This window comes from Chlorocebus sabaeus, chromosome 17, assembly GCF_047675955.1.
Source record: "Chlorocebus sabaeus isolate Y175 chromosome 17, mChlSab1.0.hap1, whole genome shotgun sequence".
Classification (NCBI taxonomy): Eukaryota; Metazoa; Chordata; class Mammalia; order Primates; family Cercopithecidae; genus Chlorocebus; species Chlorocebus sabaeus.
Window position 1 is genome coordinate 59,377,325 of NC_132920.1, and position 26,478 is coordinate 59,403,802.

Sequence of the window (26,478 nt, forward strand, 5' to 3'; positions counted from 1 at the left end):
GACATCTTTTCCAACAAGTCCACTGTTCCCAGTAGATCTCAAATAAAGCCAGATTCTGAGCCTCTGAAATTATTTCCTGCTCTCAGTATTAAGACCAGAGGGCAGTGTTTCCCTCAAGTATTAAATAGATCTCCATGCCAAGAGTTAAAGAAGGCAAACATTGGAAACTTAATGTTACGGGGTCTCCACACATTTTCTCTCCATTGGCAACACATTGTTTAGTTAGAAAATGTAGGTCCACAGTTTCATCTTCTGGACCCAATTTGGCCATAAAAGATTAAAGAAACCAAAACCAGATTTTTTTTACATTAAAAATGATGAAGGTCCCATGGAATTTGGTGTATGAATGTTTGCAGTTAACATAGAAAGTCTTCAAAACACTACTGAGGCAAACCAGAATAGGCCAGGAAAACATATTTTCCAGATTTTGAGTCATTTGTGGGGGTCCATTTTGGGGTTTTTGAGACATATTATAAAAGACATGCAAAGAAAAGAACTATATTAAGAAGCATTAGATAAAGTGCTGGTTTGGAGTGGCTTTCAACCAGTGAGCTTTCACAGTTGTACAATGACTATCTGTTGAGTAAGACTTTATACCAATCACTCCCTCCATTAATCTGTAATTCATATACAGCCTGCTGCCAGATTAAAGCATGCCAAATAACATTAGTTACAAAAAGCAGAAGAAAATTTGTCTCTCTTTTTGTTACACTGGCAGCCCTCCCTATCTTAAAGAAAAAAAATTAAGATTTTGCCAGACACATAAAAGAAAAGAAACTTCATTTATTTTTCAGCCTTTTAAGAACTGGTCAATTACAAAGCTATCCTTCTTCCAAATGATTTTTTTAAATATAAAAAGCTACGAAAGTACCAATTTTCCATATTTGGGCCTGTATTCAATTGAGTTTCACTACAACCCCCTTAGTTCCTTGACTGTTTCCAAAAAAGGCCCTTGTGAACAGGAATATTTAATGAAATTATTTTTCACTACCAGTTTAGTGGTTTCCCACACTAAATAAAACAAAAAAAGAATCCCAATAGAATTTAATAAGAAGAATTAAGAATAAACTCTGACAAATTTTATATTGATTAATCACATGTAATGAAATTGTAGGGATATAAAAAAAAAACCAAGCCAAAATCTTTACCACTTAAGAGGCGCCTCCTCTAACAGCAGTGCAGAGGAGAGGGCTTTTAACCAGTCTCCATAACTGTACTCACTATGCCCTGCAGAATTATGGGCTAATACCCAGTCATTCCATCTCTCTGGCCCACCTCTCCAGCCCACTTCCCTGCAATCAGAGGCCAAACTGCTTTGGATATACATTTTAACTAATCTACCTCAGTACCCAGAATAAGAAAATTTGCAAGTAGGTATTTAATGGTACTTTTAAATAGTGGGGAATGGTGACAGGAACAATAGATGAACTCTTTATAACTCAGAAGCTCTGTTTTCACTGAAGTCATTAGTGCGCTCTAACCACCAAAGCTTTTCCCCTGCTTTCTTATTTACAGGTTGCTAATTGTAAGGTGGATAAGGACTGTCAAACCTTTTAGAGTTAGAACTCTCTCCGGCATGGTATGATCAAGAACACAAATTTATTTTAACTTTGTAACCCAAATGCTTTAGTGTCTTGCCTAATTCCTCTTTACTTCAAATATTTGAAAGATTGCTTTGTGCTTCTGGACCCATTCACAGACACTTGGAACAAGTCAAAAACCCAATCTACATTTCTTGTTTTCCAAAGTCTCCCCTTGATCATCCTCCAAGAGTACAGCTGAAGCTCTTGGTTGCCTACACTAAAGCCATTGCTCTTGCTGTCCCTGATTTCATCTAGATAACCTGCTCCCTCAAAAAGCTGCAAATGTCACCAATGTATCACGCCAGTCCCATTCAGCTTACTATTGACTGGTTTAGGAATAGTCCTGGCTGCAACTTTGGACACTCACTCATCAAGAAAGGTCTGGTAGGGGTTACATAGGAAAGATATGCCCTTAAAAACAAAGAAGGATTGGAAAGCCACCTACTGGGTTTTATGTTCACTATTTGTGTGACAGTTTCACTAAAAGCCCCAATCTCAGCATCATGCAAAATATTCATGTAATGAACCTGGACATGAACCTCCTGAATCTAAAATTTTTTAAAAAGACACACACTTTCTCTGGGGACATTGTCAAGTCTGGGGATGATGCCTGGGATTGCTGCAGCCTCTCATTACCAGCCCAAGGATGAAGCCAATACTCAGAGGCTGACTGGGCCAAGGAATCGCAGAGAAGGACAAACAGAGTCTGACACATTGTGCCTAGAACCTGCTCTGCTTGAAGATGTCTGACAATGTGAAATAATGAATCCCCTTATTGTCCAAGATAGTTTGGGCTGAATTTTCTAAGACTTTTTGTAGACAGAGGGTAAATCCCTAGGACCTTTACCCAGCAGATATTTCTCTTTGGTCTCTGCTCTGTTCCTTGTTAGTATTCTCACAATCCCCATCCCAGAGTACCAATAAGCAGTGAAATAAACCAAAGGGGGAAAGGTCCATAGGCCAGAACACTCATAAAATTTCCAATAATGTCATCTGAAAGAGGCCAGATTTCTTGAAACATCTCAAGATACATCTTCAGAAAATTCTTGAAAACTAAGTTACAGTAATTACTAATGAAACAGAGTAGCACCCCTACAGAGTGAGTACAGAGTGAACTTATGGGCAATAACCAGTCGATCAATTATTGTCATTTGTGTTGGAGGGTTTAAAGAAAAAAGTGACAATTTATAAAACAAACAAACAAACAAAAAGAACTCTTCCTAAATCATAGAGATAAGGATAAAGTAGGGGGGTATAAATTGAAAAAGAAAAGGAATTATAACACAAAGATAATTCTCCCCAATCAAGGGACCTTAACGTAGTTTTCTTGAGATACTTCACTTCTAAGTCAATCATATGTTAAAATCACCAATACATAAGGGTAATAAACAGCTTTCTTAGCAGCAGTATGTTCTCAGCATTAAAGTCTACAATTCATATGCCTGTAAGTGGACTACTGCACATAGTAGGGGGTGTCTACAGAGGGCTAGGTTTCCTCAACTTATATTAAAACAAGGTTTCTAACATGAACTACGTACACAGTAGGGGCCCAGCAGTCAGAGGCAGTGCTGGGCTGCCGTGGGCTTTAGCTCATTGCTAGAATAACCCTCAATACAAGTTAGGAGTAGAGGATAGTGATCCCACCAGCTCCATACACTTTGCCTGGAACATCTGAGGGGATGTTATTCTGCTCCCTCTTTTCTTTCCAACAGACAAAATTGACTCTTCAGATGGAACTGATAGAAAGTGAACGACCGAGTCTAATGTGGTAAGGAGCTGTAAAAAGATTACTAATGGCTTTTGGTGGAAAAACAATTACGCTGAATTACAAACACATCTGCCACACACTCAGCAAACTATCAGAGAAGCCACATTTTCCTCACATTTTACTTCTTGGACCCTTTTCAATTTTGAAATAGAAGATAGCGCTCTAGTTATTGCTAACATCCATTTTCTTTAAATAAATTCAGAATAAAACTTAGAAAGCCTGATACTATTTCCTATAGAACTTGCTTTTATCCCCTCCACTTGCCTAACAGGAAATAAAAATTACACCCTCTATTTCTATAGTGCTTTACAATTTCAAAATTCTTTTATGAGCATTCATTTGATAAAGAACATTCATTAATCCATTTGCATTAATTCATCTGGTAAAGAACAATAAACTTATGCTCTTTGTAGCTCTGCTTAGAGTAAGTCCATAAAGATATAAGAGTGTGCACTCATGCCTGCTGCCTCATTTATTCAATAAATATTGATGGCCTAATCTGAGGCAGGCACAGTTCTAAACTCTGAGAATACAGCAGTGGGAAAAAGAAACAGACAAAATCCTGTCCTCATGGTGCTTACATCCTCAGGAACACAATAGAATTGCTTGACATATATCAATTTAGTCATGGGTCCATCAATACCAAATAGCTTAGTTTTTCTGTACTGTGTTAAGTAGGGAAGGAGGTTTAAATAATTATTATAAGCAGGAAGACCAAAAACTAATAAATTGAGGTAGGTTACTGCTTAATAGTATGGGGAAAATTTATTAATTCATCATAAGAGAAAACACACTCCTTTGAAGTATTTCTCAAGTAAAAGAATGGATCTTTCCATTTACCATAAATCCAGCACAAAATAATGAACAGCATGGTACTTCTCACATCCATCACTTCATTATGAATGAAGTGCTTCATTATGAGTGGAGCATATTACATTCGTTTTCACTTGAATCCTTGCATCAACTCTCAGGAGACAGTAAAATTCTCCAAATTTTCCAGATTAAAACACACACACACACACACACACACACACACACACACACACACACACAACTCAGAGAGGTAAGGTAATGAGCCCACAGTCACAAGTTTTTGGCCTCTGTGGTATCAGACCCAGATTTTTCCACTTGATCTTTCTATTCCTGAGGACCTATGACTCACATGAACTTAAACTTCTCATTTTGAAGAGATTCCAGGACGAATACCTTTTCCATCAAACTTCCAAAACGTGTTTTCTGTGTACTTCCTGTGACATTTATCATCCCATTCTTCTATTAGGTTTATTGCATTCTTGTCCTTCACCTTCTTTTGGACTAGAAGGATTTTATGGTCATGCAGTCTGATTGGTTAAATGAATATGTGACTGTGTTTGCTTGTTTGTTTATTAAATAGAGCAGTGGATTCTACTATGCAGCTCCTCTCATCAAAGGGGAACTGAAATTGCCCAAGCAATAGATTATCAGAGCAGAACCTTCAGTTGAGCAGGTCTTTCAGGAAGACCGATCAACAATATTATTATTGAGCACCCACCGCACATCAGGCACAGTTTTGGATGTTTTCCATGTATTACATGGCAGAAGGTCAGCATTGGGGATCGGTATGTGTAGCAGTCAACCACATGAGTTCTGGAACTAGATCACCTTGGTTTGATGATCATCTCTGACACCTGCTAGCTGAGTGGCTTTTGGCAAGTAGGTAACCTTTCTGTGCCTCAGTTACCTTTTTTCATTAAGTGTATTGTGAGGCTTCAGTAAATTAATTAATATGACATGCTTAAAACAGTGCCTGGTTTCATTCTTCTACACGTGGCTTGCCCATGGTGCTGGTGGTTTCCCAGCACCATTTATTGAATAGGGCATCCTTTTGCCAATTTATGTTTTTATATGTTTTGTCAAAACTCAATTGGCTGTAAGTATTTGGCTTTATTTCTGGGTTCTCTGTTTGTTCCATTAGTCTGCATGCCTATTTTTATACCAGTACCATGCTGTTTTGGTAACTGCAGCCTTGTAGTATAATTTGAAGTTGGGTAATGTGATGCCTCCAGATTTGTTCTTTTTGCTTAGGGCTTTGGCTCTGTGTTTATTGCTTATGGCTTGGTGCTTATTGCTTTTGTTGCATGGGCTCTTTTTTGTTACAATATGAATTTTAGGATTTTTTTTCTAGTTCTGTGAAGAATGATGATGATAGTTTGATGGGAATTGCATTGAATCTGCAGACTGCTTTGAATAGCACAGTCATTTTCACAATATTGATTCTTCCCATTCATGAGTATGTGCTGTGTCTCCAGTTGTTTGTGTCATCTATAATTTCTTTAGGCAGTGTTTCATAGTTTTCCTTTTAGCAGTCTTTCACTTCCTTGGTTATCTCTCACTATACAAAAATCAACTCAAGATGTATCAAAGACTTAAATCTAAGACCTAAAACCATAAGAATCCTAGAAGGTAATATCAGAAAAAGTCTTCTGGACATTGGTTTTGGCAAATAATTCATGACTAAGACCCCAAAAGCATATGCAACAAAAACAAAAATAAATAAATAAATGGGGCTTAACAAACTAAAAAGCTTCTGCATAGCAAAAACGATAATCAACTAAGTAAACAGACAACCCATAGAGTGGGAGAAAATATTCGGAAACTATGCACCTGACAAAGGACTAGCATCCAGAATCTACAAGGAACTCAAACTAATCAGCAAGAAAAAAAAATAATCCCATTAAAAAGTGGACAAAGGACATGAATAGATATTTCCCAAAAGAAGATATACAAATAGCCAACAAATGTATGAAAAAACTGCTCAACATGAGTAATCATCAGAAAAATACAAATTAAAGCCACAATGAGGTACCACCTTACTCCTGTAAGAATGGCCACTATTAAAAAGTCAAAAAACAATAAGTGTTGGCATGGATTGGTGAAAAAGGAACACTTTTACACTGCTGGTGGGAATGTAAATTAGTATAACCACTATGGAAAACAGTGTAGAGATTTCTTAAAGAACTAAAACTAGATCTACCATTCACTTCAGCAATCCCACTACTGGGTATCTACTCACAGGAAAAGAAGTCATTATATAAAAAACACATGCACACACACTTATAGCAGCACAATTCACAATTGCAAAGATATGGAACCAACCTAAGTGCCCACCAACCAACCAGTGGATAAAAAAACGTGGTATATATACACAATGGAATACTACTCAGCCATAAAAAGGAATGAGATAATGTCCTTTGCAGCAACTTGGATGGACCAGGAGTCCATTATTCTAAGTGAAGTAAATTCAGGATTGGAAAACAAAAAAAAAAAACATGTTTTCACTTATAATTGGGAGCTAAGCTATGGTAATGCAAACATATAGAGTGGTATAATGGACTTTGGGGACTCAGGGGTGGGAAACGTTTGGAAGGAGGTGATAAAAGACTACATATTGGGTACAGGGTACACTGCTCAGGTGACAGATGCACTAAAATCTCAGAAATCACCACTAGATGTCAACCATGTAACCAAAATCTACCTGTACCCCCAAACCTATTGAAATTTAAAAAAAAAATTTAAATAATGCCTGGAAAATAATTAAGCATTTAATAAATGCTATGTGTAACTATTATTTCACCAAATTTAAAGATGAGAAAACAGAAGCTCGTAGAAGTAACTTGTGCAAGATTACCAAGCTGGTGAGTAACTATCCTTAGAGGGACTGAAGAGGGACCTGGGCTTGATATTCCCCCTCTAGAAGTCTATCATATCCAGTCTATCCTGCATATGATGGAATTAGCCACTACCAGAGTACTGTCTACATAACATGTTAAAGTACACTTAACTTGGGTAACAAAAATGAGTAGACCGCCTAGCACCCACTAGTTATGTCTGTCTACTTGCTACTTTAGAAATGGGTAAAAAGGGCTTTAAAAATATTAGACACAGAATGTTTCCCTTATGAGGAAGGGACAAGGTCTCAGTGACAGACAGGCCTGGGTAGGGTGAAATTCCACACACATCCCATCAGGACAAGGCTTAGGGCACCAAGGGTTAGGAAACATCAAAGATAAATAGGCCTATTTTGTCAATTTCCTGGGTTTTTGCTCTTCATCACTTACCAGACTACTTCTGAGGCAATAGAGACAAGGACAAGGACGGGGAAAAGCTTGGAGCTGCGTAACACCTGATGGTTCTGTCCCCTTCCTTGGGCACAGTTCATTGAAATCTACCTGTGGAGAGGTCTATGGTGATGGGGCACAGTTGAGCCAGAGAGAGTAAAGAGGCAAAATAAGAGTCCTCCCTTTGAGAGGAAAAAGTGTCCCTATCCAAGTCAGTTCAAATTAGTAATCTTAAAAAAAAAAAAAAACTAATTGAGTTTAACACTCTTGTCACTCCTCATATGCCTCTCTACAGGGCAAAACTATTTTGTCAAAAATTTTATATGGTCTTCATTCTCTGAGGTTTGCTTTAATTACTAAAACATTTACCCAATGTAATAGCATCCTGAGTAGTTGGCATTAAGGTCTTTACTTCTTTAGACTGGACCTGTTAGATAATATAGGGAAGCTTTCTTGGATGATTTGAGTCTAAAGGCATCTCTTTCAAGACTCAGTGCTAGGACTTTCCTGGGATACTCAGGAGCAGAGCATGTTCACCTTTGCAGAAGCCCTCTGTGCCACACCATCTCCTCCAAAAGGCCTGGCAGAAGAGTGCTCTCCTGCTCTGTTTGTAACTGGCTGGGGTTACAGATGGAAATGAGCAGAAACTGAGCAGTGCCCTGCTCTCTCCTGGGGGGCTGTCAGAACCCCTTCACACCAGAGGGGCTGTTGGAGCCATCCTCCTCAGAGCACTAAAGGCTCAGGCCCTTTCCTACTTTGGGGGCCTGTAGACTGTTTTCCATTTCCCCCTGAAAGCTGGAATGCTAGATAAGTGCTGGCTTTAGTTACAAAACCCAAGGGATCCTAGAAAGCCAAGTGTGTGAGCCAAGCATCTCTGACCTGCAGTATCCATCAAGGACCTGGTTGCAACTGCAGTTCTTACAGTTTTAGAAAGGAATCCTGCTCAGAGGCCAGAAAGAATCATTTGGTGTCACACAGGATCAATTTATTGGTTAGAAAAGGCTAATGATAACCTAAGAATTGTGAAATTTTCTTAGTTGTTATTTTAAAAATGCAAGTATCCTTTGGCATCCTTCAAATGATAAAAGCATGTAGCAAAGTTTAAAAGATTCTTGTCCTTTACAAGCCTATCCACAAGGCCAAGAAGCCCTTTGAGCTCTTGAGAGGACCATGCTCGGCTGTTAATTCTTTGGAGATATGAGAGGTGACGGATGTGCTGAAACCTCCTCAAGAACCATTTCCCTCCACCAGCCAGGAGTCAGGGAATAGTAGAGTGGAGAAAGGCAACCTTGGCAAAGACAGGAAAAGTCACCCTGGATGCTCAGTTCAAGAGGAGGTCAAGAGCTGTGCAGTGAACACCACCCCATTATAATCTATTTGTGGAAAGTATAATGTGTATTTTTGTTAAAGGACAATCATGCACTGCGGAGAATTAAGTTGGCAGTCTGGTGTTTAAAGAATCGGTATGATAGACAAATAAAGTAAGTGTAAGAGGAAATTTTCACCCAAAAAAAAAAAAATTGACTTGAGAGAAAATGTGCTGAGATGACAGCTACTATATGAAACATTTACTTAGGTCAAAGTGCCCGAGATGACAGAAAAGTCACTTAGCTTTCTTAGACAAGCCCTGGAAAAAGGGGACCCTGTTCAAGCAGTTCATTTACTACCCAGTCAACCACAGACTTACCCAGGAGGGCATGAAATTGTATCTGGAGCACCCTGTGGCCAAGCCCATGAAGACAAATCATTACCTTTAAAACTTAAAAATAGGAAAGATATTCCATGAAAAACTAGATCCTTTACTGGATAAGTCTAACTGGACTAAGAAAATAGCATGTTTAACTCTCTATTTAAAGGGCACGAATCAAAATGAGGATAGTTTTAAAGGACCTCCAAAAATAAATGAGTTAAGACTATCTTTTTTTTTTATTTTTTATTTTTTATTTTTTTTATTTATTTTTTTTTTTTGAGACGGAGTCTCGCTCTGTCGCCCAGGCTGGAGTGCAGTGGCGCAATCTCGGCTCACTGCAAGCTCCGCCTCCCGGGTTCACGCCATTCTCCTACCTCAGCCTCCCCAGTAGCTGGGACTACAGGCGCCCGCCACTGCACCCGGCTAATTTTTTTCTATTTTTTTTTTCAGTAGAGACGGGGTTTCACCATGGTCTCGATCTCCTGACCTTGTGATCCGCCCGCCTCGGCCTCCCAAAGTGCTGGGATTACAGGTGAGTTAAGACTATCTTTTACCTAATGTTTTCAGACTGTGGCAGCAAGGGGTTAGCTGGGTAAGAGGGTGAAGCATTGTGAGGTTATGTTTCTGTGCTCCCTAAAGAATTATTAATATCACCAATCATAGAATTACCTCTGTTTTCTGACAGCATCTAATCCAGAATAAAATCCTACTTCCTTGAACTCTTACCAAAATCACCCAAATCCTATAGTAAGTCCTTTCTAACACCCCCTTTTCAAGACACCCCACAATTTCCCATGGAGTGAGATTACCTTCACTGCAACAAATGAATAAACGCAAACTGTCTTACATTTACAGGCAGATTCCTGGTTGTCTTTGACCAGAGAGCACTGACAATGCAATAATAGACAGAAGTATTGGTAAAATTCTGCAGTTCAAATTGAGACAGCTTCCTTAGGCTGTGTCCACATGCATTAAAAAAGCTTGTCAGCCAGTGAATTCAGCTGGACTCACAAGAACCACTTTTATTCGTTCATTAAAATAGGGTCCAAAATCATTAGTCAGTGGGTATTTGTAGCCTCTTTCCCTGTTTCTGCCTTTAATAAGACTCCTAGGCCATTCTTCCTCACCCCCTATTCCATATTCCTAAGGAGGAAAGATCCTGACTGGCTTTGTCAACCCTGGTCCATTGATTATACAAAATCTAGGGACTGAGAGAACCAGTAGTAATTGAGAGACAAGAAAAGTGAAGTCAATCCACGTAATAAAGAATTGAACTAGGGTGGGTGGGGAGAAAAAAGGAAGTCTGCAGCATCAGGTTTAGAGGGGCCAAATTGGAGATGAGGTGGGAATCGGGGAAGAGAGAGAAATTAAACTACAAAGCTTCTGCACAGCAAAAGAAATAATCAACAGAATGAAAAACAATCTACAGAATGGGAGAAAATATTGGCAAACTATGCAGCCAACAAAGGACTAATATCTAGAGTCTACAGGGAACTCAAACAATTCAACAAGGGAAAAACCAAATAACCCCATTACAAAGTGGGCAAAAGACATGAACAGACATTGTTCAAAAGAAGAAATACAAACTGCCAATAAATATAAGAAATGCCACTGATCAATGCTACCGATCATCAGAGAAGTGCAAATTAAAACCACAATGAGATACTATATTATACCAGTCAGAATGGCTATTATTAAAAAGTAAAAAAATAACAGATGTTGGTGAGGATGCAGAGAAAAGAGAATGCTTATACACTGTTGGTGCAAATGTAAATTTGTACAATCTTTATGGAAAACAGTGTGGAGCTTTCTCAAAGAACTACAAATAGAACCACCCTTTAATACAGAAATCCCCCACTGCTGAGTATCTACCCAAAGGAAAAATATTATTATATCAAAAAGATACTGCACTCATATGTTTAGCACACTATTTACAATAGCAAAATCATGAAATTAACCTAAGTGTCCATAAATGAATAATGAGATAAAGCAAATGTGATATATGCATATATGTGTGTGTGTATATATGTATATACACACACACACATACACCATAGACTACTACTTAGTCATGAAAAAGAATGAAATGATGTTTTTTTTTGCAGCAACATGCATGGAACTGGAGGACATGATCTTAAGTGAAATAACTCAGAAACAGAAAGTCAGATACTCCATCTTCTCACTTGTCAGTGTGCACTAGATTCTACGTGTTTTATCCTCTGTATGCAACACAGTGCTTGGCATGGGGCAGTTACTCGACAGACTTTGTTTTGTCAAATAAGTGTTATCTGGCTTCTTGTTCTAGTCATCATCATCCTGCTTTGTCACTGGCAAAGCATTGTAAGGTACCTGTCTCTGTTCAACCAGCATGGACAAATACCCAAGTACTTTTTTTTTCCTCTCCTTTTCTTTCCCAATTCAGGTTCTTTTTCAGGACAATAATAAAGATAAATCCTGTTTATGGGCATTGTACTAAACTCTTCCTTTTTATTATTTCTACTAATCCTCACAATTCTGGAGGTAAACATTGCCCATTTTAAGGTTAGAAATCTGAAACTTGGAGAGATTTCATAACATGTCTAGGACATAGTAAGTAAGGAAACAGTGATCCAAAGCCCACTGAAAGTATGTTTCAGACTTTACATAATTCTTTAGTCAATCCCTAACTTGTGTTGTCAGACCTATTTCCCATCATCTCCCTAAATTCCAGCTCAATAGGACCATCAGAAATTCTCTTCATGCATCCTCACAACTTTGCTTCTATTGTTGCCTCCTCCAGATGTCACCCTCACATGGTACCCTGCGCAAAGCCCAACTCAAACATCTCCTCTGTCATGAGGCTATCTCTGCTTTCCCTACCCCTCCATTGGCTACGATCTTGCTTCTTTGTCACATTTAGTTTGAACTTCTCTTACAACAGGTATTATATTCTGCCTTGAATTAGAGCTATTCTGATGCACATCTTTCACTTTATCCTTCTTTATCTTCTCAACTAGGTATAATATTAGCAAACATATATACCGCTTACTAGGTGTCTGAGAACAGTCTAAGCACTTAAAATATATTAAGTAACTGAATTCTTATAATTAACTCTTTAAGGTATGTACAATGCATATGCATCCTCTCTGTTTTGCCGATGAGGAAACTAAGGCACAAAAAGGTCAGTAAACTTGCCAGGGGTCATAAAACCAATGAGTAGCAATAACAGAGCTTGCACCCAGGTAATACAGCACCAGCACCAGCACCCATGCCATGAACCATTAGGCCAGGTTGCTCAGGTGTAGCAAGATCTGCTGAACCAAAGAATAAATGAATGTACAAATGAATGAATGCAAGCCAGCAAATTCAGTGTAAAATCAAACAAGCCAGCCACTTTATTTGGTTTATTTGACATCCAGTTACCCTAAATTTGTGGCATTAGAAAGAATTTTTATGTGTTAACCATTCACTTTAAAATGAATATTTTCTGAAGACACTATGCCTGGCCCAGGGCTAGAAACTGGCTAAGTTTGTGCTGTCAAGATCTCACAATCATCCAGGGTGGAGCTTGCAGGTGTCTGCCATTTGCACTGGAGTTGGTTGTGTAGAAATTTAATAACTGGGACTTTATGACTGTATTTAATTTTCTTCCTATTATGAACCATGAACTAAAGCAGTGGTTCTTCCCTCCTCATTTGACCTTGTCTGAAGACATTTTTGGTGTCACAACTGAAGGTGCAGGTGTTCCTGGCATCAGGTGGTTAAAATCCAAGAATGTCACCAAGCATTCCAAAATGCACAGGACAGCTGCCATGACAAAGATATATGTGGCCCAAAATGTCAGTAGTGCCCAGGCTGAGAAACCCTACAGCAGAAATATAAAGAAAAATTCCTATGCCAAAACCCAAAGATGAACAAGAAGCTCTCATTGAGAGGGTACCTCTCAGACTCCTTGGAGGAAAGGCCCCCGTAAAATTGAGAAAAATTAATTAAACCATAGCAGTAATAAAGAAATAAACAAAGCATACACAGCAAAATAAAATCAAGTCTAAAATACTCCTTGAATCTGCAGTAGCATTTAGCAAATTAATCTAATTACTGGGATTTTTGCAAATGCTGCCAGTGGTACCGTTGCTCTGGAAGGAGGAAGATTCAATGGCCAGTCTCCCCAGAAATTCACTTAGGAAAATTTATTAGTTAGCTATCCTTGTGTGCTGCAGGGTTGAGGTTCTAGAATGAGCAATTGCTTCATCTAAGGCAAAACATCTAAACTCAAGGTGTGCAGATGGCTGGCTCAGGAATACCCCCTCTATTTTAGAGGTTAATTATGTGCCCAGAGACCACATCCTGCAGACCAGCCCTCAGAGTGGAAGGTAAGATGGCTACTCCTTTACTGACTACATAGGAAAATGTGGGCTTCCTTGAAGTTCCAAAGACGGGACCCTAAGGGATCCTGGGGGGGGAAATCCCCCCATTCTCCTTTTCCCAAAGTCCTTTTTTTTTTTTTTTTTTAGTAGACAATGATGTCGTTCATTTAAAATGTTTACTTCAAGAAATATATATATGACAATTATAGCACTAAACCAAGCACCTTCGACCAAATCACATCCTCCTCTTTGATTCCGCTTCACTCTAAGCCTTTTTCAAATTCTTTTTCCTGAGCTGGAAGACCCGTCAGTCGCCCGCGGGGTCAGCGCCTAACACGTTCCCAGCTGGGCAACTGTGTACCTCTCTCTAGGCGTGCACGGCGCCCTTCTCCCCAACTCCTTGTTTTAAAGGATTTAACCCATTAGGAAGCTCATTTTTCAATCTAAGCCAAAAGGAGGTGGGGGACAAGGCAGTCTTCACTTCGAAGGCCACTTTCCTGCTCCAGTCCCTGGCTGGGGTTCTAGAAGTGGCTGGCCACTGGAAGATCTAAGTCCAGCTCCACCCAGGGCGGCTCCTGCAAAGGCTGGGACCTCCAGTGCTGCTTCCTCAACCCTCTCGGTGACCACAACTCAAAGGAGAGACCTCAAGGGTGCCAGGAGCACAGGTGCCTGGGCTGCCTTCCAGTGAAGAGAACTGTCCAGGGAAACGGATCAGGTTATCCCATGGAAGCCTGAGTCAGAGATGGTGGTTTTGGGGTGATATGGACAAATTAGGTTAGTTTAGCAAAGCTCTGAAGTGGCAGAAGCTTCTCCCCTGGACTACTGATTGAACACAGAACAAAAGACGCGCCTGGCCTCAGACTAAGTCTTAGAGAGATGCAGGCCAGTCTCCTCCCACAGGCCTTGGGACTGGCGGGAGGGACACTGCTATGTGGCCTCCAAGGGCAGGAGTCACGGTAAGAAGAGACTGGGGTGGAGCAACAAGATCATTTTTGGCATTTTAACATGGAGACAGTGACAAGTGGTAACAATAGCAAAGCAAAACAAAACAAAAACAAAAACGAAAAACTTGAAGAGACCAATATTTAACTATTTCCCATCCACCCAAGTCTCACACTTAAGTTCTATTCCCAACTCCCATAAGCACCACTGAACTAAATATCTATTTTAAAGTACCCAAACCAGTCCAGACCCTCTCGAAACCAAGAACCCCAGCCAGAGCTGTCACCTCTCTTGGGTCCAGGCGAGAGGAGGGTTCCAGAAAAGGCACCTCATAACTCACTCAGCACAGCGCACACGGCGGCGAGTTCAGGCACTTGACGGGGACGCGGGTGGCAGTCACAGCATCCAGGCTGACACTCAAGGAAGGGGACTCTTCAGTAATCCCAACTATTTGGTACCAGAGCCAAGCAGACGTGACTAAAGGGAGCTGAGTCAGCAGAACGGTACCCCGAGTCTCAGCAACAGGACGGCCAGTGCAAGGCAGGATGTAGGCGGGGTAGAAAAGGAGGCCAAGGCACAGGGTGGTCAGCGCTGCTATGGAAAGGGCTGATCCTTCTTGCAAGGACTGGAGAATCCACTTGACTGCTGGCTGATCAGTCTCTAAGTGGCGAGTGCGCGTAGCAAGGCTCTGCCCTGGCTCCACAGGAAGCCACGAAGCCGACTCAACTGATACAAATGTTCCCACCTCTGCCCCACCTCCAAGGCCTCATGGTTCCACCATCACCTGATTTTCATTTGGACTTCGTTAACAGCTGAGGTAGATATAAAAGGCTAAACACAGACTCCCAATCCCCCATCACCGGGGACAGGGCAGATTCTACAGTGTAGCAGCCAGAAGGCTGTGGGCGTACAGGCCGCCAAGGGGAGAAACAGAACCGACACCGGCCTAGTACGATCTGCAAGAAAAAGCAGGAAAGGAGTGACCCGCTTCCGAAGCACGCGAGCATGATTTTTGGATGGAGGCGGGCCGGCAAGGAACTGACTTTGCCTAGCTGCTGCCGGTTCTTGTAAGGGACATTTTTTTTTTTTTCTTTTTCTTTTTTTTTTTTTTTTTTTTTGAGTAAATGGCAATTCCTCTTCCATGTAGCATCTGCTTGGATCGCAATGCTAATTATAATTGGAAAGGGGTGTTTTGGGGAGTGTATTCAGGAGAGGAAGAAAGAAAAAGCTTTAAAAAAAACCTACATTGCTCAAAGTTTCTGCCTCTTTTGTAGGAATAAGTCAACTATTAGCAAGTATTTTAAATCGACATCAAGGGGAAAAAACGTACTTTGGAAAACATACAGAAAAAAAAAAAGGTAAGATTGGATCACTTGTAAAACGGAACCTCAGAGAGTCCAAACAAAAATGCATCTTCGGTCAACTTTTGCTTTTTTAAATTCCTTGTTTGACCTCACGTCCCAATGCATATGGAAATGACAGCTGCTGCGAGAGGTGTGGAGTCGGAGGAGTCTCCGGGAGCATCCAGAGGGTTCGGGGTTGTATTCTGGCAGTTTCTTGATCTTTTCTTTCTCGGTCTCACTTTCGTCTCTTGCTATCACCAAGGAGTGTGAGTAGCCCAAGGCGACCTTCTCTGAGAAAATGTCATCCAGAGTCTTCACCTCCCGGGCTGCAGTGGAAGACTTGAGGTCTCCGTAGACCAGTTCCTCGAAGGTCGGTGTTGGGCCCCAGCTGATGGTGCTCTCATCGGCGGCCACAATGATGCTGCTCTTCCCACAAGCCAGGCTCCAGATTCTCCAGCCACAGAGGTCCTGCACTGCTTTCGGGTACATGGCAGATTCACGGCAGGTGTTGGTGGCCCCCCAGAAAAACAGACCACCCACTTCACTGAGGGCCAAGGAGCAGGTGTAACCAGCATTGATCTGGGACACCCCACGCCCAGGGAAGTCAAACAGCTTCACCAGGTGGGGGACCATCTCGTCCTTTTGCTCTGCGTGGCCCAACCGGGCATAGCTACCGAAGCCCTAGGAGAAGACTCGCTTCTGGGAGTCCAGGACTAGCGTGTGGTTAGCACCACAGGCCACGTCTCGCACAACCACCTTTTGGTACAGGCAGAATCTGTCTTCTCGATGAAGATGGCCACTGGCGGGGGTACCAGTTCGCAGTCGTACTCTATCCGCTGTGCCCGGGAGATGAACTTCCCATCCGAGTTGTGTCCCAGCTGACCATATTCAGGCCACCCAAAGGAATAGAGGTTTCCTTTTCAGTCCATTATCATACTGAATTCAGCCCCACAGGCCATTTTAGTAAATGCCGGCCGTTATACATTATCTACACGGGGCTGCGGACAGTCTGTCTGGTTGGCAAGGCCCAGCTGCCCCATCTTGTTCTCTTCAAACGCAAACACGGAGCCCGTTTCTGTCAAGGCCAAGGTGTAGTTCCGCCTTCATGCTGCAGACATGATAACTTCATGGCAGAAACTCTCGATGAGTCTGGAGGCCTCTACTCTCTTCCTATCGCCATGTCCCAGCTGCCCCTTCTCATTTCCACAGCTTCCCTTCAGTGGTGATGAGGAGGCTGTGCCCAGCACAGGAACCCGAGACCGCTGTCGGTACCCGGACCCCCGCCAGGCACCCATACCTGTGGGGCCCCACACATTCTGGCCGAGATTGCGGTAAGCAGCTTGCTGTTTAGGCACTCCTCTTCACCAATCATGTCCCAGTTGGTTGCCCCCCAAATCAAAAACTGCCCATTACACTTTGACCCTTCAAGTTTGACGCGCTCCTTGGCGCCCCGCGCGCTTGCCCCTGCCGGGGGCCCAGTGAAGCTCCAGGCGGTCCTAGTCACCGCTGCAGCCGCAGCCACTGCCGCTACTGCAGCGCTCGGGCCGCTCGCGCTTCCTGCCTGCTGGGCCGCCGCGCTTCCTGGGCCCGGCGCCAGCGGTGCAGTTGCCCGAGCTCGGCTCCTCCCAGGCCGCCGCCGCCGCCTTCTTCCTGGGCCTGGTCGCCGCTGATTGGAGCGATGAGAAACCGCAGAGAGAAAACGAAGAGAAGCAACTAAAAGATGGATCTGAGGGCCTTTTTTTTTTTTTTTTTTTTTTTTTTTTCCGGCCCAGACGAGGGCTTCAGCCCACTCACCAGATACGCTTTCCGAAGTGCTTCTACTCAACACTAAATCCTGGTAAGGAAAGAAGTGCTCACTCTCAAAGAGGGCTAACGGAAATAAGAACATGGGAGAGCGCCAGAACCCTGGGTTCAAATCCCAGATCTAGCACTTATTAGCCGGGTTGACCTTTGATGAAGTGATTGGCTTCTCAGTGCCTCGGTTTTGTCATCTGTGAAATGGGAGATAATAACCCACCTCACTGGGTTCTTGGGGGAATTAATACAAATAAAGCATTTGAAATAGTTGCTTGCACACAAAACCTGCTGTGTAAACCCTGGTTATCATTATTATTATTATTAAAGTATGAGTTCATTGAAGGAAAAGGCTGCACCTCATTTTTATGGATTTCCCTAGGCTTAACAGAGTGCCTGTGTTACTCCCAGAATATATTATCATAATTCAGGTGACTTTCATTTGGTTTAATATCAATACTTTAGTCAAAGTGCCCTCTCATCATCTAAGGCTGATGGGTTTTGCCAGGTCTGATTGAAAAAGAATATATGCTGCAGTTTTGGGATATTGCCTTTTTGTCTTCTTATTTTATCAGTTACAGAGAGAGATAGTTTTAAATCTACATATATGATTGTGAATTTTTCTAGTTTAAACAATTCTTGTTTTATATATTTTAAAGATATATTATTAGATGCGTATACATTTAGAATTGTGTTTTCCTGTTGAATTGACCCTTTTTATCATGAAATGTCACTCTCTATATATCTAGTATTACTCTTTGTCTTAAAGTACACTTTGTCTGTTTGTAACATAGCTGTGCCAGCTTTCCTTTGGTTAGTGTTTGCAAGGTATAAGTTTACCATCCTTTGACTTTCACCCTATCTGTGTCCTTAGATTTAATGTGTATCTTACAAGCAGGCGGTTATTTGGGATAATTTTTAAAATCCACTCTGGCAAGCTTGGTTTTTCAATTATAGTATTTAATCCACTTACATTTAATGTAATTACTAATATATTTGGGTATAAGTCTACTATGTTGCTTTTCGTCTCTATTGTCTGTTTTTTGCTCCTTTGATGATGCTTTCTTGACGTCTGTTTAATTAGTGAAGTATTTTTTAGCATTCCATTTTGCTTTTTCCGTTAGTTCTTAAACATTTTTGAATTATACTTCTAGTGAATATAAAACATAATTTAACGATTGTAATATGCATCTCATTCCGGACTAAGTATAATTTACCTTAAATTAGTAATTTCACCACTTCATGAGTAGTGCAAAAACTTCAAAATACTTTAGCTCCATATACTTTCCTCCTGCCTTTGTGATATTGTTTTTAATATTTTACATTCACAAATGACACAAACCCTACACGACATGATTGTTGTTGCTGCTTTAAAGAATGTAAAAGATAAAATAAAAATTTATTTTAAGTATGGGGGCAAGACAGTGATTCATGTCTGTAACCCCAGCACTTTCAGTGGCCAAGGAGGGAAAAACACTTGAGTTTGGGAGTTCAAGACTTGCCTGGGCAACATAGTGAAACCTCATCTATACTAAATACTAAAACAAAAAATAAAAATGAAAATAAATTAGTTGGGTGTGGTGATACATGCCTGTAGTCCCAGCTACTAGGGAGGCTGAAGCAGGAGGATTGCTTGAGCCTGAGATATCAAGGCTGTAGTGAGTTATGGTCCTGCCTCTGCACTCCAGCCTAGGTGACAGAGCAAAACCCTGTCTCAAAAAAATACATATATTATTAACATATAATATATATTACATATACAAAATATAGAATGTAAATAATATATAAAATTATATATATATATATAACCTGGAGAACTTTCAACCTGGAGAACTTACATTAATAATTCTTGTATTGCAGGTCTGCTAATGACAACTTTACCCAACTTTTAATTGACTGAAAATGTCTTTGGTTTGCTAAAATTTTTGAAAATTATTTTAGAATATAGAATTCTAGACTAGCAGGGCTTTTTTTTTTTTTTTTCTTTTAGCACTTAAAAATATCATTCCATTGACTTCTGCTTTCTTAATTTTTGTTGAAAAGTTTGCTATTTATCTTAGGGTTGCTCTTTGAAGAAGATTAGTCTGAAGCACATGTTTCTTATATGTCTATATTTTACAACTCCCTCCATCACATAATGTAAGCTACTTAGTGGCAGGGACCATGTGTGACTTGTTCATCATCAGCATCTAGAATTGTGCCTGGCATATCTATATTCAAGGCATATTTTTGAAAGCATTTATAAATCAATGAATGAATTGTACATCATGAGCACAAGGCAATGCCCAACACGAAGTAACCACTTACCAAAGAGTGTATAAATTCAGTCATTGCTCCTGGAGAAGATCTCTACTGTTATTTCTAAGTTCACAATACCATTCAGACTGTTGCGTAGACCTCTAGCTTAAATTAAATTTGACCACTGCATAAACATTATCTTGACTACTTATAGTAGTTTTGAAAAATTCTACTTATATATTATCTTGATAAAAACATCTGAAAATATGACATTAGTGATTCTTTTTAGGTTATTTATTACATTGAAGATGAGCCAAGCCAAAATGTGTTCTTTTGGAATTAGCTTTCAGATAAAATTTACTTCATAATGTAATCTCCAAAGAGTGAAACTTTTTTAGACACAGATATTAAAAGAAGTTTCAGGGGATTTTAATGAAATAAATATGGAGGTCATCCTTGCATCAGTTTTAACAACCATAAGAGCCAGACTTACAGATAGATGAAATTTCTTCTCCTTGTCAAAGGGAAGGAAGACCCTGTATTTTAAAACAGATCTGTCTTACAGTTTACTCTCAGCTACTTTTTGCAGCCTCAGGACATTTCACCGTCTTGTTGGTTTATAAATGATACAGAATAAACTGAAGTTGCACCCACATGGTTACTTTACAATGCAAGAAGCAAGCCATTGAAGTTCAAATGCTTATCCAACCTCCAGTTCTTTGATGACATGATAAAAACAGATAGGCTACGCCTTTGTTGGAGAGGACTACTGATGTGCCATATCTGATAAAGGGTGTAGAAAATTATGGAGAAATGAAAAACCTGACCATTTCTTTCTGAGTCATAATATAAAATGTAGCTTCATCTTTTAAATCCCTAAAATGGCAACCATTTTCAAACATAAACATGAAGGGTGCTATAGAGTTCACTACATAGTCTTTGGATAAGCCACATCCTGGAACTTATCTAACACTGACAAGACCTGAGACTTGGCTATCTTAGTATTTTGAAGCATTCATCTGAAACCAAGTTGTCTTAAAAGCAGGAACAGCAATGAATACCTTATTTGTTTATTTGGCAAATATTTGTTGGTCACCTGTTACATGCTTAGGTTCTTGGGATGGAGTGGTGAATAAAATAGTCAACATCAAAATAGTCAAGCAACTCACATTCAGTGGGAAAGCCTGAGAAGAGGGACAGAGCATAGGCAGTGTGCCACGATCAGGAAAGTGCCCTGACCAGGAAAGGGCAGGTTACAAAGCTGGCAAGAATGGAAAGTACAGGAGTCAGCCAGATGATGGTAGGGCGGAAACTGTGGGGTGGAGATGGAGAAGGTGGGCTGGAGGTGAAGAACTTGGGAACATTCACAATGAGGCAAGTGATTTTCTAGAAACTAGGAGCATGGAGATAGCAAAACTTTCTGACTATGAATACATTCCCCACTGTAATGGATGCCATCTGAGGCAGACAAGAACCCATAAAGAGAATGGTTCTAGCTCTGTGGAAATTTCTGTCTGGAAATTCCCATGGACCTACTGTTACTGATACTTATTTCTTATAAGCATCTATTAATATGGTAATACCAGCAACTATTTGTTGCATGCTTGCTGTATCAAAGGCATTGCCCTGAGGGTGGTGGAGGCCAACTCATCTCATCCTCTACAACCTAATGAGGTGAGCACTTATTTTCCATAAAACAGATGTGGCCAAAAAGCCTTAGGAAGGGTAATTTGCTCAAGTTCACAGAACTAATAAATTGTGGAGCCAAGGTATTAACCTGGGTCTGCCAGATAGCAGAACTATTGTATTTGGTAGAGGTCAAAATATGTGACTAAGTATACAGAATTATTCAACAATTATTTATCCAGTATCTACCATCGCCAGGCACTACACTAAAATCATAGATCCAAGGAAACCTTAAACAGTTTCTGGCCCAGTCCTCTCATTTTAGGTGTGAGAAAACTGAGGCTCACAGAAGCTGACAGACTTAATAATATGTCATACTATCTATGTCAACTATGAATGGGAGAGAAAACATAAAAAGAACAGAAGAAATAATGGATCTGTGGAGTTTAATTTTAAAACATTTAAAAGATTGAGGGTGTAAATATTCCCTGAAAGTTGCCCCTCTTTTCTCCAGTTAGTCACCCAGAATGAATATGCATTAGAGGAAAGTTTAAATCGAAATCATTTAAATGACATCAACTTTTCCCTCCAAAAATGCTTTTAAGGTGAAGATTGTAGCTTGTATGTCTTTGTGCTTTTGCATTTTTATAATATACTCTTAGGTACCCCTCCTGGAGTAATCCTTCGATGTGTTTATAATGACTTTTATAGACTGGCGGGAGATTGGTCTACTTAAAAATGGCAACTGAAAGACCTTGCAAGACCTTCCCAACAAACAACTCTTGGCTTTTAACTGGAGTCAGGAAGATTTTAAACATTCCCCACACTGGTCCACCAAACACTGGAATTTGCCATTGCCATGGCATCACATGAGATGCAGTCACTAAATTAACATCTGGGTATGGTTATCAGTTTCTTTTCATCTGGAGTATTCATTTTTAAAGTTTGACCAATGCTTCCCATTTATTTTCCAGAAGGTAAATAAGATTCCAAATGTTTTAAGCAACCCGTAACACAGGCACCAACCTGCCTCCATTCTTGGAAACCACACACAAGAGAAAAACCTCTATAAGCTAAGTCACACCCGAGTAATTTGGGCAAATTGCAGTGGGGAAGGAGATCAGGGCATATTAATTACTTGGCAAGGGTGTTCTTTATATAAACCACAAAGGTAAACCTTAATCCAGTTCCAGGAATGTCTGACTAATAGGCCATGATTTATGGGAAGTTCCTGGCCATGATAATTCTTGTCTTTGGCCGGTAAGAAATCAATGATCCAGAGCAGCCATTTTTGAAGTATGTTCCCTAGAAAGTTGATAGAAAATTAATGTGGGAAAAAAAATAACCTTAAACAAACGTGTTGCAAGCAAATAGGTTTGGGAATATCTAAGGCCGAGGAGTTTTTCTGCTGACAATAGTTTAGAATGGTCAATGATCTATGGTGTATTGAGCCTCTCCAAACGTATTTAAAGATAGTCTTTCTTTTGCCAAGTAATCTCACCTTTATCTTTTCCTTGCTGTGTGTCCTCATGTCCTAGGCCCAGTCCCTAACCACTCTAATGTTTACCTCTCTCATTTAAAAAACAGAATAACACTTCATATCATGAGGTTAATATGAGGATTAAGTGTAATTTATATACATCTACAGTTGCCCTGTAAATGATAAAGTACTAGACAAATGTCTGTGTTTTTAGGCAGGGCCATAACCCTGGTGGTAAAATTAAAATACATGTCTCTTCACACTTTTTAGCTCATTTAGACATGTATATAGTCCTTATGGCTTAAAAGTTTGTCTTTCTTGAGCAACCTCATCCCTGCTTAAGCTACTTCGGCCTGTTTCTTAAAATTCTGCCCATAGCCTCATTGTCGCATTTGCCCTGCCCGTTGCAGTACACACGTGTACACAGCATATTTCAAGGTATAAAATTTTGAGGAAAAATGGGAGGACAAATGTCACATGTTTTGGTTCAGCCGGACATCTCAGTGCCTTCATTACGCATAGCATTATGAGACTCCAACAGGGAAATATAACTTGCAGCATCTTTTCCAAATTTATTTTACAATGGAATTCCTTTTGTCCCAGAACATCCATGAGTACCAGTGGTTTGCAGAACACACCTTTGGAAAAGCTGTTGTATAGGCTTGGTAGAAATCAAATGGCTTCACTGACAAGGGACATCTCAGAGACTATATCTCCAATAATCTCACATTATTCCTTGATATTGATCTATAATTTAAGTATGACACTTAAACCTAAGTATGAAATTATGGAAGTAAAATGTACAAATTGCAAGCAGTTTAGTTACATATCATAAAAAGGTTTTGACAATGTCATAGCTAAACAACTTCACAGATAACATCTTGGGTAACTTAAGTTTGCAGAGTATAAAGTAACTGAATAAGTTGAGTTTTCTGATTAATTTAGATAAAATATTGGGCTAGATATGTTTGTAAAATCTATAAGTGTACTTTTTAGGCTTCATCAACTCAATAAATAAACATATTTGAAGCATATTTTGATGATTCAGGATCTTTATATGTGCAGGATGTTCATTTTATTCAGTGACTATCAGATAGTCCTACAGAAGTAGAGGGTTCTGGGGTTCTGGGGCTTTGCCTGGAATCTGTACTGATCCACAACATATGTTAGAAGCTTTTATATAAAAAAAACTAACAAAAGCTTATTTTCTATGTATTTGTATAATATAATACCTCACGGGTTTAGGCAAGCCAGTAATTATTATCTCTTCTGTATCCTACTAGCAGTGAACCTACAACACTGATAGTCTTTGGCTGGGGCAGCTGTCTGTACCACGTGACTTGCCTCCTCACTACTCAACCCCAAAACCCCAGTTATTTTCAGGTATAGATGATTAGACCAGGCTAGATACTTGACGTGAGCTTGGCAATCAAATTCCTTCTCATCAGAACTTGGAAATGAAAACTAAGTATTTGGGTTGGTTGGACAATGATGAGTGTTTGTGATAGTGATTTGGGACCAAGAGAGGGCAAATCTACCCAAGCCCCTGAGAGTAAATGATTCATCTTTAGGACACAGATTCAACCACTGTATTAAAGACAAAATAAAATGCCCGAAAAAAAGGTAGGAGATATTGTTTTGTTTCTCTTGAGCCCAGACTTGACATAGCAATTTCCCATTGGTGGGGACCTAGGCTTCTGGCCTACTCATTGTTAGGGTGGCACATACTTACGTTGCAGTCAAAAGGATGCAGAAGGAGGCTGCCCTTTCCTATGACGACAAAGTTACATACGCCACGTGTACATGAACTCAGAACTTGATCGAGTGGCCACACCTACCTGCAAGGGAGTCCAGAAGATATAATGTTTAGCAAGGAGGCCACGTATCCAACAACTAAATTAAAGGGCTCTATTGTTAAAGGAAGAAAAAAAAGAATGGATATTGGAGAACGACTAGCAGTCTGCCACAGGATGTGAGTAAGCTGAGAGAAAAGGTTCTCAGAGAATCAGTAGAGAGAAGTCAACAGGCACCAAGAAGCAGAAATAACAGAGAGACAGAGTCAGAATCAGAGTCAGGGAGTGGTTGTTTGTGGCCTTCCATTTCCTGGACATCCAACTGTCCTTACTACATAGAAACTGGCTTCTGTGAAATTTCTCTGTAGCCTTTCAACAAGTCCCATTGTTTCTTGAACTAAACTGAGTTGGTTTATGTTTCTTGTGACTGAAGTAATGCAGATAACATTTATTGTATTTATTGAGCACTCACAATATGTTAGGCATTGTGCTAAGTGCTTTCCATGGACTGTTTCATTTAAACCTCATAGCAATTCCATGAGGTAATTACTGTTCATTCTCAATTTTTGTGCCTGAGGAAAATGAGGCTTGGGAAAACCTCACTATTAGCAGGTAGCAGAGCACAATTTGAACCTGAACTCTAAAGTCTTGCTGAACACTGATGATCTTTACCACCACTGAAGTCAGGCATGAGCTTGTAGATCTATGGCAGGATGAGGCCAGGCAAGGCTGGGACCTGAGACCAGGCTGACTCATTAAAATGAGGTAGGTACTGAGGAACAACACACAGTGATATGACCTGGGAAGAAGCTCAGTTGGAGGCAGGAACTCAATGTCTGGGGCCACACAGGTAAGCACCTGAGTGTATCTAACCTGCAGAGTTGGGGTTGCCCATTAAGCATAGTGATGATCAATTCATGAGTAGACAGAAAGGCTGGCAGGTGGACAGCAATGGATAAGCTTATCAATGGGATTCTTAGAAAACTACTCAATATGTTGTTGAAAATCATCCAATTATTCTACTATGAAGAGTTAAACAGTAAACTGATAAGGTTAGGTAACTAAGAGGTTAGGGCACTAAGAAAAGCCTCACAAAGGCATGGCAGGGTCTGTGAACTAGGTAGGTTATGATAATCCTTTGCCCTTCCAGGAAGTTGAAGGGCTCCAGTTACAGCAAGTTAATTGCACTTGATAAATTGCAATTTATACCAAACCGTGTAGACTTCTGACTCCTTGGTAAGGTCTAGCCCTATGACTTCTTGCTTAGAGGCTTATCTGTTACCACACCTCCTGTCTTTGTATGACCCAAACAACATGAAGCAATCCCACTGTTGGGACTTGAGACAATTTTCACCAAGCAGCTCACACGACTACAGATTGAAGTCATTGGAGAAAAGGTCTTTCTCCTAAGCAGATCTACACAAACCCTAACTGGCATCAAGGGAAAATGTTTACTATGTTTACCTCTTCATAGTAGAATAATTGGATGACTTTCGATAGCATCTTGAGTTTAAGGAATGAGAATTCCACCAGTCACAGATTCTAGAAGTGGTACGTAATGAGAGTGATTCCATAAGTTGACCTAAAAGCAAAGGGTTCTGAAGTTTCCAAAGAGAGATAAATTGACTTAGTTTCTATGCAGTTTAAATTGCTAATCTTCCCGACTATTGTTTCTACTCATTTTGCTGCTAGTCTTATAATTATCTTGCCTCTCCAGCTGCATATGTATCTTTAACACAGCATTCACCAGTTGGTATATCTTTAGATAATTTTTAGTA

At 40.3% G+C, this 26,478-nt stretch overlaps 1 pseudogene; it reads right to left on the bottom strand.

Annotated features, from left to right (window-relative positions):
- Nucleotides 1-15,712: 15,712 nt before the first annotated feature.
- Nucleotides 15,713-18,917, bottom strand: LOC103244004 (protein RCC2 pseudogene; annotated as a pseudogene).
- Nucleotides 18,918-26,478: the final 7,561 nt, after the last annotated feature.